Below are 14099 nucleotides of genomic sequence, written 5' to 3'. Positions count from 1 at the left end.
AAGTACATAAAACCTACAGCCACCTGTGATCACCATGGAAACTACACCGTTGGCTGATGATTTTCTTCAATTCATCTTAAAGACCATTGGCAGCCAGTTGAACACCTGACCTCTAGTGAGCTGGTTAATTAAGGAATCTTGAATGACTTTACATAGTTCTTACAATTTTAACTAACATACTGAGCTGATGAAAATTGTTCAAAGGATGAATAAATCCACTCGTACTGCATTCACAGTATTATTTCAACAACCTTCACTAGCTTTGCCAATACCCCTGTAACAGAAATATTATTTACAGCCTTTCGCGTCGGGAAGAAGGTTCATTTTCTGGTTGTAAGTTCTGCCCTGAGACTGAGTGAGAGATCAGCAAAGGTAATGAAAGGAAATACATGTTTACTCTCGAGTACTACCAGCATATTGTCGGCTGTATTGGAATTCTTAGAAATCTGATTCTAAATGTCACCTGAGTCAGTGGCAGAACTTAGTGTCCCTTTGGATTCCCAGGCTGTGCTGACTGGAAATGAAGAGGACTCTCTATCATAAACTGTTAACACAAAATGCCGGTAATGTTTTAAACAAGCTTAAAGGGAAGAGATAAAGATAACATTGGGCTTTGTTTTACTCAACAGCACATACTATTTGATGGACTCTGTCTTGTCCTCTGGATTCATGTAAGGGATAAGAAATGACCAGGTGTGGACTGTGAGACAGCAATATGCATCAGGTGAGTGGCGAGGCATGAGGTCAAAGACAGAGTGCCTCTAGCATGTGGGCAGGGTTATTATTTCATAAGAGCTGCATGCTCTGGAATGTGTTACTCCACTTTATAAAGTGGTGACTCCTTAGTTACAGTTTTAGTGTTTCAGTAGCTTTCCGTGTAAAGATAATATATAACTGTGATGCAGGGTCATCTGGATCCCAGAGCTCAGTGCCTAAGGACTCAAAGAGATAAAAGGTCAAATCCCAGTTTATTGGCAACAAGAGATACAGACAAACCAACACAAAAACTCAGACAACGCATTTCTTCTAACTGGGGTTCCTTAATAAGCACTTTCCCTCATCATCTGCAGGTCTTACCTGCACCAGACTCCCACTGGCAACTCTCTTATTTTATATCCCAGGCTCTTAAAGGGACAGCACTCTATCATAGTAATCATGTAGATTATAAAGCAAATGTGCATGGAAACATACAAGTATATGCAATATTGCATCAAAACCTCCTAAGTTGTCATATTATACTTTTAAGTAATCCTGTGGGAAAAGATACAGAATAATAAACAAGGATTGGAAGAAAAATACCCAAATACAGTTAAAAATATTCCATGTACATCTGCTTAAGGGAGATAATGGATAGTAAATTAGACATGAGTTTGCAATAAAATATGGAAGCCAAAACAAAATAGGCATACACAATTGTGGGCTGCATATTAAGAGACAGGAAAACAATAACCCCATTTAACACCTTTCTTAAATTATTCTTTGCTATACCTGGAATATTACATTCAGTGTTGGGCATCTGATACCAGAAAGATACTGATATCCTGGAAAGCATTCAGAGAAGACACCAAAAGTGATTAGGGGCTTGGAACCAAATGCTTTGTGAGGAAAGATTAAAAGAATTGAATGCATATATAGCTTGGCTAAAGGATGACCAAAAAGGGGACATGATAACAATCCATATATTTTTGAAGGATGTAAACACCCAGGAGACAGTGTAATTATTTAGGTTGGCACAATGATGTATAATAATAAATGAAAATAAGAAAGGAAAAAATGGCTAAATAGTGGACACAAGCATTTGGAGAAACATGTCAACATTTGTCAGATAAATTATTTGCAATGAATAATTTGGGCAATTCTAGAAAATAGCGTAACATTTATTTGAAATGCATATCAACGGAGGAGTTTAATTGTGATATTAGCCATGTTGTTGAAGTCCCTGATTCTGCAGTGAGCTCTGCATGGACCTCTGAACCCACATACAGTTGTGCTGGCTCCGTCAGAGTTCATTGCAGGACTGGGGGACCGTCTCTCATTCCCCTTTCTCCTACCGGGCTGTTTTAAGTGCCATCCTATTCTGCTGCCATCTTTTCCCTGCTAAATTCCACTGTTGCTCCTGTTCTAAGGGCACAGACAAAGGTGACTGTGGAGGGGACTCATGCTCCCAATTTTCCTAGCCAGAGATTTAAATTTAGTGGCAACCCTTAGCCCTGACCTTCCCACTCTACATCCTGCCTTCTTCTGCACCTCATTACTCATTGAGCTGTCAGAGCCTGGACTCCAGCCTGATAGATTAAAAACTGCTAGTTTATTTAAAAGGAAACAAAACAAAAAGACACCAGTTTTCCTCATTGCTGGCAGCCATCAAGATGCCTCATTTTCCAGGACCACACAAGGAGCAAAGACAATTCCACAGTGAAAGCGAACTTGCTGCTCAGACAGTGCTGGGCATGGCTGGGGACACCTCGGAGATTGGGACACCAGCTACACAGCAATGTCATCTCTACTGAGGAACACTCTCATCAATGCCACAGGAATTGTATAGCATTTCACCTCGTCATCTGGAAATAAGGGTAACAACAGTGGACCAAATTTTCATCGAGGTCTCAGATTGACTAGCATGAGTAAATGCCTCCCTCTGTTTGGGTGCTGTGAGCAAGCTTTGATGGGAGAGACGAAGGATGGGTCAGAGGTTCCAGTGCTAGCCTGGCTTTTGGGAGATGGGTTCAATCGACTGCTCTGCTGCAGACTTAATCTGACATTGGGCAAGTTACTTATCCTCTCTGTGCTTTAGATCCACTTCAGTACAATGACAATGGCGATAATGCTACTTCCTTACTTCACAGGGTGTTGTGATACTCAGCTCAGAGACCATGGTGATGGTGGGGGCATATAAGAACCTTAGACAGATGGAATGACAGGGGTGAAGACATTCCTGGAGTTCTCACTGCTCTTGGGGACTGGCCTTCTCAGAGTCTTTGTGTGGGGGATGGACACTTCCTGAATCTAGTGGTTTGCTCTTCTTGAGGGGTGAAGTAGACCATCCTAGATTGGGTGACTGTATTTGGTGCCCTATTCCAGATGTCAGCTCCAGCTTCCTGGAAAGGTTCCTGTCACCTTTTTGGTGGCAGAAAAGGAACGTTTCCCTCACTGCCAAAATGGCAGAGACAGTGGATTTTTTTCACCTTCCCCACTGCAAGCAGAAGGGTTAATAGGTTGGAGGAGGGTTTTGAATTCTTTGCCTGTCTTTGGAACCTCATCTGGGTCCTGTATGGCTTCTGTGGTGAAAGGGAGGATCAATTCCTGAGTAAATCTGAACATAGGATCAGGAGGAAGAACCATAATTTGCACTGCAATGCCACCCTTGCCTGAACCTTTAACTCTCGCAATAGAAGAGGGCGTCTGGGGTATCAGCACCCGTGCTAAAGTTCTTATGGTATCTGAGTAGAAAAGAAGTTAAAATTGCTGGCCCTACCCTAAAAGTCCTTGGCTGAGGCCCATGCTGGACCAAAGGTTGCCAAGTAATTTGCAGCAGAGTGGTCAAACCTCATGAAGTTTAAGAAAAGTTGTGGCCTCTGCTTAACTCAAATATTCTGTGTGGTGTCTTCATTTCTACTGTGTATACTGTGTTTGCATGCAGACTATGGGCTGGATATGTTGACTGCATTGCCCATGTCTGGGAAGACTGGAGCATTGATGAGGGCTAGCTGGCTATGACTCAGATAACACTTCAGATAAAATGGAGATGATGCTGGCTGTGGGAAGCAACCAGAAAAGATGGCAGTGTGCATGTGTTGTTTCTGCCCCTGTGATTAAGTATGTCTGTTGCTCTTTTGTTGACCAAGTTTGCAATCTGGGGGTCTAGGCAGACTCCTGACTGCTACTGCAAGATCAGGTAGAAGCTACAGCCAAATCTGCAGCTTACTAGGAGGCTGCAACCATTTCTTTCAGAAATGGGCCTTGTAACTGTCACTCTTGCCTTCATCACTTCAAGAGTAGATACTGCAGTGGGGTTACATCTTCAATTTCTTCCAAATTGCTGCTGGTGCAAGATTTCATGGCCTGCTAAGTGGTGTTTCTTTCCAGTAGCATATTAAACCTATGCTCTGCAATCTGCGTTAGGTGCCTTTTGGGTCCCAGATAGATTTTAAAATGAAGGTTTTGACCCGTAAAGCCCAAAATGGCCCAGGAACTACTTATATAAGAGACCATCTCTCCCCACTTGACCAATTGCCACAGCTGTGCTCAATGGAGGTGTCTGAGCTGAAATCCCATTGACATAGGAGACTGGGCAGCTGGCAAGATGTTCTCCGTTGGGGCCCCAGACCTTTGGAATGTGCTTCCTCTCTCTAGGTTTGTAAAAGCTCAAGCTTATTAAGCTTCCCAGCTTGCTGCAAGATCCATCTCTTCTCCCTTGTCTGTGAGGAGACGGGTATTCTGCAGGACTGGGTAGCAGTGGCGTGGGACTCTGGTGAGGAGCGCGTAGGAAGGTCAATTGGTTCTTGTTATATGTATGTTGTTGTTGGGCTATTTGGTTTGAATAGGGTGGTAACTGATTGGTCTGTTTATTTGTTAAAGTTTTTAAAGCTTGTCAAGAGTGCAAAGAGCCCCGGGGAGGGGGGAGCTCTGTTATTGGAGTCTGTGAAAATCCAAACCCTTGTGCGTACAAGTTGTAGAATTTACACACTCAAAACTCATCTGCCCAATTTCTGAAGGCAAATGAGGTGATGGTGTATGTGTGTAAAGTATCTTTTGTAGGCACAAGTGAAAATTGTGAGCATGTGGAAACGTGCAGGCCTAGTTTTGAAAGTCTGATGTATAATAATTAACCTTTGTATGTTATTTGTGCAAGAGATGATAGGCTTTGTTATTATATGTATTGCTACATTATACCCTTGCTGTCTGTTCCCCGAGTGCGCAGTGTGAAGGTTTTATTAGTTCAACACCAGCATTTACGTGACCAAGTATCAACTTTTTCCAATCGTACTCTAGGCCAGAAGGGTACGTCCTTTACTCTCAGATGTGTAGCTCACTTCTATCCTGATTAGACAATGCAATATGCGCAACATGAGGCTAAACCTTGAGTCTTCTTTGGGAAGCTAGATCTGGTGCAGAATCCACCTTGGTGAGCTGCATGCCTCATTGATACTGGCACTCAGCGGTCTGCTCTGGTTACCATTTGGCTTTGGAGTGGAATTTAAGGTGTTTGTTTTCCTATGAAGCCCTAAATGACCTGAGACCTCTCTAAAGGAGGGGTCCTTTCTCCCCTGGCATTACAGCCACAGTTGGGGTAAGCAGAAGTACTTGAGGTAGAGCTGCAGCCTCCATGGTGTATACGGGAGGACGATACTGACAAGGTCTTCACTGTGACTTTGGAACTGATATATCTGCTGGGTCTGACAGAGGCCAGATCCACTGATTTTCAGGACACTCTGCAAGGGCCATCAGTTTTTCCTTAGTTTCTTGAAGAGGGGGCAAGTACAGAAAGAATACAAGTAGGCATCCTGCAGTCTTGAGAGATCGTGGGTACATGCCCCTGAGAGGTAAAGAATTTACTCAATGGATTTTATGGCAACTGTCGCTGACGAGACCCTGAAGAGAATCTATACTGCATCAGTCACATTTAAAGGTCCTGTTTCAACCCATTGGGCTCCACCTTCTGCAAACTCTTTTCTCCTCTGCTAAGCTGGACTGCTTCTTCTCATAACTCCGGAGACCTTTGTTGAGTTATTGTTTCTAAAGGCTGTGGTCCTGAGTGTGATCTTCCCATTTGTCCACATCCATGTCCATTTCTTTGAGGTCTCACTTGCACACATCCTTGAAACACATTTTTGGGCATCTGTTGGGTCTTTTTCCAGATGTCAATCTGCCATAGAGGATGGCCTATGGGATGCACCCATCATTCATTAGCACACATGCCCAAGCCAGTGGAGGCGTCTTTGTTGGAGGAGTGTTCACATGCTGGGTATGCTGGCCTGCTTGAACACCTCAGTGTTGGTGACTCTGTCCCTCCAGGAGATTCCAAAGATTCGACAAAGGCAACTCACCTGAATGCTATTGAGCCTCTTTTCCTGTCCATGTCTTGCTCCCGTACAAAAGTGTGCTGATAACACATACACGATACACAACAGATCTTTGGGTGTTACAGTACGAGGTCAAATGGGGGATGGATTTACTACTTCATCATGACTGGATATTTTTTAAGGGTGAGGCTGACTGGGGTGCTGCACTGTATTCTATACTTGTATATTAGATTTAAAGTGATGGCCTGGAATTTTGAGTAAGGGCTTTTTGTTTAGAAAATTTATTATTAATTATTATTATTATTTTTAGTTGTATTGTGGTAGCATTGAGGCATCACAGACATGGGGGCAAGGGCAGAGATAGCTCAGTGATTTGAGTATTGGCCTGCTAAACCCAGGGTTGTTAGTTCAATCCTTGAGAGGGCCATTTAGGGATCTGGGGCAAAAATTGGGGATTGGTCCTGCTTTGAGCAGGGGGTTGGACTAGATGACCTCCTGAGGTCCCTTCCAACCCTGATATTCTATGATTCTATGACTAGAACCCCACTGTGTTAGGCGCTGTACAAACATAGAACAAAAGATAGTCCCTTCCTCTAAGAGTTTAAAATATAAATACATACCCACACCATACACCCCTGTATACGTATATAAATATATATAAAGTATAAGCTTTTCAGCACAGGGACTAACAACTTTGTTATTTGTTTGTGCAGGACCTTACACACTGGGGGCCTGGTGTCAGTGTGTCCATATACAAATAAATAATAATATATGTACACAGAGGCAATTTATAAATAGATTACCTCTTTCCTAATGTAATATCTTGTTCTATTTTATCCATTACAGAATTCATAACTAGCTCACTGACCTTTTGTATTACCTTTACAGCTGTTGCAGGCCTTATAACGCTTTTAAGGTTTCATTCCAAGAACAGTTTTTTTTGCCAGAGGGTTTTTTGGCAGTGGTTAGCATTCAAATGATTATTTCCATTGAGGAAACCTTTGTTAATGATAGTGGTGAGATGGTATGCATGGTTTAAGCCACAGCTTGTTGAAGGCATTCGACCTGGATGCTACTTTCAACAGAGGATGTAAGGATAGGTATTAGGTACTATTAGCATAGGCATTACTTTATAAATCAGAGAATGTAACCTTAGTGTGAGAATGACTGTTCTAAAACAGAGTTTAACCCCTAAACTGCCCTCTGTGAACAAAGTGACTCCAGAAACCTTAACAGATTTGGACTGAGCTGGGTTTACTTTCACCTAATGAAAGCATTGTAGCCTCTTTCTAACCAACTGGATTACTTCTGTAAACATTACAGGGATGGGAGGCACATGTTAGGACTGCTTTTGTCGTAAGGATGCATACCACCACCATGGACATTGTAAACTTGATCCTTAAGCAGTATTTTACATTGCTCTGATCTTACATTTTGTTTTCTTACATGCTCTTCAGTATCTGACGCTAGCCTGGAAATAATCTGGCATCGTGGCCATGCAAGTAAATCCTTACTGACATCAATGAACTGAAAAATTCTAAAGTCTGGCGGTGATAAAGGGAATAGTGAATGAGACTAGTATTTCTTTATATTGATCTATCCTTCCTTCTCATTGACTCATAACACTGGCTATTTACCCTCCGTAATACGCTGGGATAGCTTTCCAATTTTCCCAACAATTGGCTCTCGCTTTTCAATTTTTCCAACAAGTACCAATATGCACAATATGCCAAAAAGGCCCAAAACCTGGGAGTTGGCTAAAATCACACAAAGTTAAGCATATAAAATGTTTAAAATATGCAAATTACTCAGATTTAGGCTTTGATTTAATTCTTCACTGCTTAGGATTTTCCCTTTCCAATATTTTAAAGAACCATCAACCCACTCTACCAGCCACACCACCATCTGGACACTGAAAAATGAACAGAACCCCTTTGATTTCACCTCTCTAGATCTTGACCCCCTGAATTCCTTGTCACTTCTCATTATGAATTTATTTTGTCTGGAGCTTGTTTATGCTTTCAGGTTAGAAAGCACTTTTGAAAAATGTCAAATGTGATTTTTAAAGAAGGGGACTGTTCAGAAATGAAGAATTGCATGAGGAGAAAAATGTTTGTGGGACACCACAGACATAGAAACTCTGTGTGTATGTGCTCTGGGCAACAGACAGATTGTAAGCTCTCAGAGGAAGGGATTGTCTTTTGTTCTGTGTTTGTACAGCACCTAGCACTATGGGGTCCTGGTCGACGACGAGGATTCCTAGGGTAATATAAATAACAAACAACAATCATGGAGGAAACTCATACAGCAGACAGGAAACTATATTAATTTCTACTTGTGGAATCTCCTCCAAACTACTTTTTTGGGAAAATGGGGTGTCTTAAAACTTTTCTTTCTTTTCTTTTTTAAATAAAAGCAAAATAAATTTGGAAACAAAGGGCTCGAGCCACAAGGAGGTTTAGGTTCAAAATGGTGGTGGTGCTTCCCTTATATTCAGAAGCCCCAGGGTGACCAGACAGCAAGTGTGAAAAATCGGGATGGGGTGGGGGGTAATAGTCACCTATATAAGACAAAGCCCCAAATATTGGGACTGTCTCTATACAATTGGGACATCTGGTCACCCTAAGTACCCCAGTGGTTAGGGCACTCGCTTGGGATGCGGAGACCTAGGTTTAAATCCCTGCTTTGGAGCAAGGACTTGAACCCAGGGCTCCCCTCTCCCAGGTCAGTGCCCAATCTACTAAGGTATTAGCTGTTCTGGGGTGCAGCTCTCAATCTCTCCTGTTGAAGCTGTTCTGCCTTGTATAAATAATTAATTATCCATTGGATCAGACAGACAATGACTTCACAGCCTGGTGGCTAGGATGATCACCGGGGCGGCATTCCAGTCTCCGCTCCAGAGCATCAGCCTCCCATAGGCCAGTGGTTAGGGTACTAACCTGGGATATGGGGTAGATGGAGACTACAACCACTTCTTTCTCCTCCATTTTGTGCCTAAATTTCCGGGTGAATCTAGCCTGAAAAAATCAAAATGGCTTGTTTTGGAAATGTGACAATGGTTCATTTAGAAATTTCCTGGGGGGATGGGGGGTTGACAAACAATTTTCCAAAATTGACATAAATCCACCAAATGTTTCAGTCGACCTGACTCTTCATTTTTTATTGGAAAAAACTTTCAATCAACATTTTTTTGCTCAGCTCTAGCATTGACACTCTCAGTAAAATGTCAGGTTTCAGAGTAACAGTCATGTTAGTCTGTATTTGCAAAAAGAAAAGGTGTAATTGTGGCACCTTAGAGACTAACCAATTTATTTGAGCATAAGCTTTCGTGAGCTACAGCTCACTTCATCGGATGCATACTGTGGAAAATACAGAAGATGTTTTTATATACACAAACCATGAAAAAATGGGTGTTTATCACTACAAAAGGTTTTCTCTCCCCCCACCCCACTCTCCTGCTGGTAATAGCTTATGTAAAGTGATCTCTCTCCTTACAATGTGTATGATAATCAAGGTGGGCCATTTCCAGCACAAATCCAGGTTTTCTCTCCCCCCCCCCCCCAACAAACCCACTCTCCTGTTGTTAATAGCTTATCTAAAGTGATCACTCTCCTTACAATGTGTATTATAATCCAGGTGGGCCGTTTCCAGCACAAATCCAGGTTTTCTCTCCCCCCCCCCCCAAACCACTCTCCTAAAATGTCTTGCTCAAACTAAACCAATTTAAGATACTTAATCTGATTTAAGAATGTCCACTCCATGGGGCTGCACCAATTTAACTAGAGTGGTCATTGGTGCACAAACTATATGTAGACATATTAGCAGCGTCCACAATTCATAGGTGTAATAAGATAAAACAGACTTCAGTAGACACCTTTTTTTCTTATCCATTGTGGGCATGCAGTGAAATGCTGTCCCGATAGAATTCAATGGCAAAACTCTCATTGACTTCATCACAGCCAAGATGTCTTAAGATGATGAAGTCTGGATTTGAATCAGAGAGGGAGGCAAGTTAAGGAGAGATATTAAAACCTGAAGCAGACAAAATGGCTAAAGAGGCATGGGGAGATGTCAGAAATGACATTGTAAAGAAAGACAGGCTAAATAAAACATATGTAAGATAATCTACAAGGACTGGTCCAACAGATGAAATAAGCTTCAGTGAAAGCTAGGACTTACGTGCATTCAAAGAAACTAACTTCAATATATTACAGTTGCCTTTCCAGTAGTTCATTGGTTTTTTGTCTCATAATAATTTCCCATGTTTACATTGGCATCTGTGGGGAAAATATCAATGAGCGGGAGGCTGTTAAGAGTTCTCCACTGTGTAGCATTGAGCAATTCCAGTTCTGTGGCAGCTATTTTCCAACAGATTAACATTCTGATACTGAGATAGTTCATCTAATTGATATGAATCTGTCACCTACAAACTGAAAACAGATTGCATACATTTTTCTACAGTGGAAGGAACAATTCTAAACATTTACATCTTATCTTACTAAGTATATAAAGTACGTATTGCTGAAAAGACGAAAGTGTAATATCTTTAAACAGTGGCATCTGATTCCCCCCTCCTCCAAAATTAACACAAAAAGCTTATCCCCTTACCATATTAAATCTTTCCCTCCTGTTAGCCCTAAATAAAGACATACTGTACATACAACAAAACATACATATGCAAAGTGAAGTCACTAGGCTGGGAGATCTGGTTTCAGTCCCTGCTTGTGCCACAGACTTCCTGTGTGACCTTGGGCAAATCACTTTTGGCTTGATCCTGCAAGGTACTAAGCACTCTGGCCTGATCCAGAAACACAACTTAAGCAAATGCTAATTTTTAAGTTGTGAGTAGTGCCAGTTAATGAAACCTGCTTAAAGTTAAGGACATGTTTGAATTCTTTGCTGGACTGTGGCTAGAGCGCTTAGTCAATTGCAGGATTAAGCCTCTATACTGTGTACCTCAGTTTCCCATGTATAAAATGAGGATAATAATACTCTTTCGCCCACCCTTTGTTTTGTTTATTTAGACCAGGTCTACTCTACAGACTTATAACATATAAAAATCCACACTTCTGAGCGATGTAGCTATACTGACCTAACCCCCAGGGTAGACAGCACTATGTCTACGGGAAAGCTTCTCCTGTTGAAATAGCTACCACCTGTTGGGGAGGTGGATTAACTACACCTACAGGGTAGATGGATGCTTAGGAGCATCTCCACCGGCTTAGGAGCATCTTCACTTAAGCACTAAAGCGGCACAGCTGTAAACTCTTCAGGGCAGAGACTGTCTTATTATGTGTATGTACAGGGCCCAGCACAATGGAGCCTCAGTCTTGATTGGGACCACTAAGTGCAACCATAATGCAGATAGTTAATATTCATATTTTCAAACCTGGATGCCTAAATATGGATTTAGAAATCTAATTTAGGCATCTAGATATGTGGCCTACATTTCAGAGTTGCTGAGGAACAGGTATCCTCAGTAAGGCAATGGGGCCCATAGACGCCCTACATCAGATCACTTATTTGCGAGCCTAAACATGGATTTACAAGCCCAAATTTTAAAGTTTGAAAATTTGCCCTTATGATGTCCTAAAATATACTGTGATATAATAGATGCCTGGCCGTATAACCAGCCATATACATATGATTATCTTACATAAGATTAGGTTCATCAGGAAGATTTGGATGTAAAGATATCTTACTTCAAGTCATTACTATCTGCTGTATATATTATAAAACAGTAGAATGCCATGGATATTTATATGATATACATATATGTAGATATGTTTTTATGTAGACATGCATTTATATGATATTCATATATGTAGATACACATTTTTAATGAATGTAGTATATGCAATGTTATTTTATGGCATAAGAGATGTTTCTTAATTTGCTGACACCATACATCAGAGTAAGATTATGCCATGCTATTTTATTATGAATAACATGCTTACTTCATCATTAAGTGGGTTATTAAAGACATAAACAAGCTTTTATGCCCTGGTTTTCAACAGCTGTTGGTGGTCTACAAAGTGATAATCCCGCTTTCAGCAAATATTCTTAGACTTAAAAAACAAAATAAATACTTTGAATAGGCAACCGGGTTGACTCATGAACAGGAAGACCAAAACTAGTGCCACATCCCCGTCACCACAGGAGAAGTGACATTCCTTAAAAAAAAAAAATGGATGTAGATTGCAGGATGGAAATGAGATGGCTGCTCTATACATCATTCTTTCCTCTTGCAGCACAGTAACCTCTCTACTAAGCAGACAAGACTGGCTAGCGTTTATTTCAGTGGTGTGAGACGAGAAGTTAAAAAAAACAAATATTGATTTAAAATAAATAAATCACAAAAATAACCTGCACATGATAATAGCTGCTTTTTCCTTCCTAATTAATTATGTGGCAAAGACACTGTTGAAAATCCTGTAGCATTAGCTTTGAAGCAAATCAGCTGAGTAGGTTTTCTACTTCAAACAAAGGGTAGTGCAGGACAATAAAGGTTATGTGGCAATGTTCCGTCACTGGCTCAATAACTATTAATTTAAGCGGATATGACCCTTACATGACAAAGTTCCAAAGGTGTACAGGGAGGAGTTTTTATTCTTATAAATAGGACTGATGCCAGGTCAACCAGGCCCCCTCACTTTGGACTTCCTAAAGAAAACAGTTTCAGACAACTGAGCAAAAAAGAGTTATGAAGAGTGCTGAGATAGGAAATATCTCAGGTTCCTGATATATTATGATTGGCTCGGGGAACATGGAAGTTGAGATCCAAAGGTAGTCCGAAAGGGTGCTAAACTTTACGGTGCTAATGTACACAACAACATCCTCATAAAAGCAGATGTTTAAAAAAATAGCTGATGGAAAATTGCATTAGGCCTGCGTGGCTCCCACTCTAGGGACTAAAACTAAAAAGGGGGAGAATGTGGAACCAATATTCAAGCCTGAACAATTGAAAGTCTATTAAATGATTCTGTCTTCAACATGAGAGAGGAGATAAGTAGCAATTTATACAACAAATTAGGTAACTGTGGACCCATGGACAAATGATATTTCTTCCTTGATAACTGAATAAACATTACCGTTACACTCGGAATGTTATACGGAAATAACCACTTGAGCGAACTACAAGCATCAGGTATCCTGCTTCTGTTCATATCAAAAGAAAGGTTTTCAGAAGAAAAGACACATGTATTTTGAAATATAGATAAATATCCTGGGCTATTTAAACATTTCTCTTTGCTAATTGTGTTTGAACTTTGAACACTAGAGATGGGCTCAGTCCCACAGTGCTGAACACACTCAAATTTTGGGGAGCTTTGCAGATAGAACACAGATCTGGATTTCACAGCTGGGTCCTTATAATAGCTAGAACCATCCTTTCACATCCAAACACTTTCAAACTCAGGGGAGAAGAAAGGCTGAATTCCTGGCTCTTTATTTCACAAAGCTATAACCTCCGGAGAGTCTGACTGACCACTCTATTGCTTCAGTGTTACGTTGATTTAACTCCATTGGAGTTAAACTGGGGTAATGCAATGGGACTATGGGAAATGCTTGTGGGATTTTGTTTTCTTAAACTAGAGGCTTAAACAAAAATAACAAACCAACCTCTTAGAACAAAAGAAACCTTCCAAAATGACTTAAGTCATTGTATACTTAGTATCAGTGTGGAGGAGCTGTGAAATGATGCAAGTTAAATATCACAGTAAATATCACAGCTACTGAAAATAGATGCTGGGGGAAGAGGGATGAGTAGAAATAGATATTGTCATAAATATAAAGGGAAGGGTAACCATCTTTCTGTATACAGTGCTATAAAATCCCTCCTGGCCAGAGGCAACCCATCCTGTTACCCGTGAAGGGTTAAGAAGCTCAGCTAACCTGGCTGGCACCTGACCCAAAGGACCAATAAGGGGACAAGATACTTTCAAATCTTGGGGGAAGGAAGGCTTTTGTTTTGTGCTCTTTGTTTACGTTGTTCTTGCTTGGGACTGAGAGAGGCCAGACCGAAATCCATCTTCTCCAACCCATCCTAATCCAAGTCTCCAGTATTCCAACCTGTAT

General features: G+C 41.1%; 2 long non-coding RNA genes across 2 annotated transcripts in view; both read right to left on the bottom strand.

The window, feature by feature from the left end:
• The window catches only part of LOC140896539 (uncharacterized), a 58577-nt gene that overhangs the window by 18554 nt on the left and 25924 nt on the right, over nucleotides 1-14099 (bottom strand). The window lies entirely within an intron of this gene.
• On the bottom strand, nucleotides 8963-10282 carry LOC140896540 (uncharacterized). The gene is made up of 3 exons (XR_012154569.1): nucleotides 10203-10282; nucleotides 9898-10007; nucleotides 8963-9040 (listed from the first exon to the last, which is right to left on the bottom strand). It is a non-coding gene; the product is annotated as an uncharacterized lncRNA (long non-coding RNA).

This window comes from Lepidochelys kempii, chromosome 12 (genome assembly GCF_965140265.1).
Source record: "Lepidochelys kempii isolate rLepKem1 chromosome 12, rLepKem1.hap2, whole genome shotgun sequence".
NCBI lineage: Eukaryota > Metazoa > Chordata > Testudines > Cheloniidae > Lepidochelys > Lepidochelys kempii.
The sequence above is the reverse complement of the archived record's forward strand: the minus strand, read 5'-3'. Positions and strand labels throughout refer to the sequence as shown.